The sequence below is a fragment of the Cherax quadricarinatus genome, chromosome 7 (genome assembly GCF_038502225.1).
Source record: "Cherax quadricarinatus isolate ZL_2023a chromosome 7, ASM3850222v1, whole genome shotgun sequence".
In the NCBI taxonomy this organism is placed as follows: Eukaryota; Metazoa; Arthropoda; class Malacostraca; order Decapoda; family Parastacidae; genus Cherax; species Cherax quadricarinatus.
This window is the reverse complement of record NC_091298.1, coordinates 68,239,870-68,243,457: the sequence shown is the minus strand read 5'-3', so window position 1 is coordinate 68,243,457 and position 3,588 is coordinate 68,239,870.

Sequence of the window (3,588 nt, the reverse complement as noted above, 5' to 3'; positions counted from 1 at the left end):
TCCCCTCCCCTATCCCATCCTCCCCATCCTCCCCTTTTTCCATTCCTCCTCCTCCTCCTCACCCCTCCCTTTTGCCCTTCCTCTTTTTAGCCTTCGTGATTTCTCCCACAGGCGCGCTAGTTCCTAGGTAGGGGAAAGGACACCGGGGTCGATCCCATTCCGTTGAGGTTTCTTGGCGGTGGCGTAGTTTGCCGTGGAATCTGGATTGCCTAGGGATGTCCCGATCCCTCTCCGGTATCCCGGAGTAGCTTTGGGTGTCTTTTGGGCGACGGGTGTATCTCTGGAAGCCACCTTTCGGATTCCGGGGGTGGTGGCTGAAGGAGGTATGCTTTGTGGCGGATATCCGGCCGCCCTCTCTTTTGTCCACCGAGGTAGCTCGGCAGATGTGAGGTTGCTATCCCGGATTGCTGGTTTACTGGCATGAAGGGTAGGGTATGGCACGGGTTCCATGCTGCATCTGCGCTACTAGCGGTGTCGAGTCCTCTTGGGCGCGGAGGGAGATTTCCGGCCCTTTCATTCCTCCTGGGAACTATTCCTCCCCGCTCCCCCCTTTTTTTATTCTTTTTTTTGTTTTTATTTTCTTTTCTTCTTTCTTTTTTTTTCTTAAAAACAAAAAGCAAAGGAGTAACCTAACCATGGCAGCCCTAGTCCATGAAACCACTACCCCCGGGCCCCTTCTTGATACCGCACCCCATTCTGACCCTGCCTTGTGTTTAGACCACTCTTCGGACACTCCTGATGCCCCTGTACCTCTTGCTGGTGCTGTTTCCTCACCCGCTTCAGGTACCGGGGCTTCGACTGACTCCTTCGATTTGTCTGAACTCCGCTCTCCTTTGACTATGCTTCCGGCTTCTCCCTCTACGGTACGGCAATTTTCAAATCGCCCACCCATTTCATGCCGGACCAACTCCGGTCCTACTCCTAAACGCCAACGTCAATCTCCTGATGATGCTCCGTCGTTACCTTCCCATTCTACTCGGAAACGACCGACACGTCAAGCACTCCCTCTCCACGCTCAGTTTCGGACCACACAATGGACTAAATTCTTTACTTTAAGACCAACTTCTTCTTCTGCCTACCTTTCTGACCATAGTATTGCCAAAGCGCTCCTGCGTCATGTTGGCAGAGATATTTCATTTCACGCTCTCAAGAGCGGTACGCGCATCGTCACTGTCCAGAATGCTACCCAAGCTCATGATCTTTCTCTCCTTTCGAATATCGATACTACTCCTATCACTATTGAAAAACATCTTTCTCTCAATTCTTGTAGTGGTACTGTCATTCTGCCCCATACCATAGTCCAACAGAATTTCCAGTCATGTGGCAATGACATTTTTGAACAGCTGGAACTCCAGGATCTCCCAATCCTCAAAGTAGACACTTATGTCCTTCCTGCCCGGGGGCGGAGACGTTACCCTTGCAATGTGGCTCGTTTAACTTTTGACAGCCGAGAACTCCCGTCCTCTGTATATGTCGCGGGACATCGGTTACAAGTTCGAAAGGTGATACCTACACCGCAACAATGTAGAAATTGCTGGCGTTTTGGTCACCCAGCGAAATATTGCAGATCTATGGCCGAATGCCCAGTCTGTGGTGCCGACAACCATTCTAATACATCTTGCAGTCAACCTCCATCTTGCCTTAATTGTAATGAAGCTCACCCTTCGTACTCCCGCCGTTGCCAGGTCTACTTAAATGAACGTGAAATCCGTTGCCTCAAAGAGGCAGAAGGTCTCCCTTATGCTATGGCAGTTACTCATCTCCGCCTCCAAGGGAGACTACCCCGTGTTTCTTATTCTCGTGTTTCCAAACATCCCCCCACTTCTGGGGTCCCATCTTCTGCAGCCTCCTCTGTTGTTACCCCTCCCATAGCCATTACGGCATCTAATCCTTTTGCTGTCCTTGGCTCTGACGTCCCGACTACAACTCAGTCTGTTCTCACATCTTCGCGTCCTTCCTCACAAGCCCCAGTATCGACAAGACCTCGTACGACACCTAATACCAATCGCCCCTCTACTCAGAAGTCCAAAAAATCCACATTGCTCAAATCTTCTTTGCCCCTTCCTTCCCTTCTTCCACCTCCACACGTTACCTTTCCAGTCTCTGTACCTAGTTCTTCCCCTCTCTCTGGCTCTATTACAAGTGTGGAGATTCACCCTCCTCCTCGTACTATGCCTTCCACCCCCGTCCCCTCCCAAGTTTCTCCCTCTTCTGTCACCTCCCAGGTTTCTACCTCTTCTGTCCCCCCCCACACTTCATCTCCAGTCCCTTACACTTTTCCCTCCCCCTCTACTTTGGTACAGTCCATTACTGTCCCAATCTTTACTCACCCTCCTCCTCCTATCTCCAATATGGTTTCCCATACATCTTTGAATTCAGAAACACTTGAAGCCATTTCAGAATATATTGCAGAGACTAAACCTTCAATGGACACTGATTCACTTCCTGTTCCTTCTCTTCCCTCTCCTCCATCTTCACAACCCCATTCTTCGCAACGCTCCGTTCCTTCGCTACTTGAACATCTTCCAATGCCACCACACGTTGACTTTTCTAACCCCTCTAGTCCGTAGGTGCCTTTACCTACAGATTCCTGATATTTTCTTCATCGCCAATCATGGCCTATTTACAGTGGAATATCCGCGGCCTCAGGGGTAATCGGGGTGAGCTTCAGATGTTGCTTTCCAGGTTTTCCCCTGTTGGTGCTTGCTTACAAGAACCAAAATTACACTCGGCTGTTTTCCAACCTATCTCAGGCTATAATTTATTGTATTCTTCGGATCCTTTCTCAGATGGGACCTTTAATGAAAGTGCCCTTCTTCTACGCAATGATATTCCGTACTGTCAACTATTTGTCCATACCTCGCTGCATTACACTGCAGCCCGTATCCACTTGAATAAGTGGTTTACAATATGTTCTTTATATCTCTCTCCTTCTCGAGCATTTTCTGTCCCAGACTTTGCCTTTCTTGTTTCATCCTTACCACCACCACTTCTGTTACTTGGTGATTTTAATGCCCACCATTTCCTCTGGGGGGGGTCTCATTGTGACTCACGTGGCATTCAGTTGGAGGCTTTTCTTGCCTCTCACCCCCTCCATGTTTTAAATACGGGTACTCCCACCCATTTTGATCCTCGTACTCATACTCTCTCTTGCATCGATCTATCAGTCTGCTCTTCCTCCACTGCACTAGACTTCACCTGGTCTGTTCTACCAGACTTACATGACAGCGATCATTTTCCGATCATTCTTACTTCTCCTTCCTATTCACCACCTTCCCGTAGCCCTCGCTGGCAATTTGATCGGGCAAATTGGGATCTTTACTCACACCTCACTGCTTTTAGTGAGGTTCCTTCTTCATCCTCCATTGATGAGCTCCTACACATCTTCTCGACATCAGTTTATACCGCAGCTTCTCATTCTATACCCCAAACCTCAGGCAGGCATTCTCAGAAGTGCATGCCTTGGTGGTCTCCTGCTTGTGCTCGTGCAGTCCGTTTGAAACGTGCTGCATGGGGCAGGTACCGGTACAATAGAACCGCTGAGAGACTTGTTGATTTTAAGCAGAAGCGTGCGATCGCTCGCCGTGT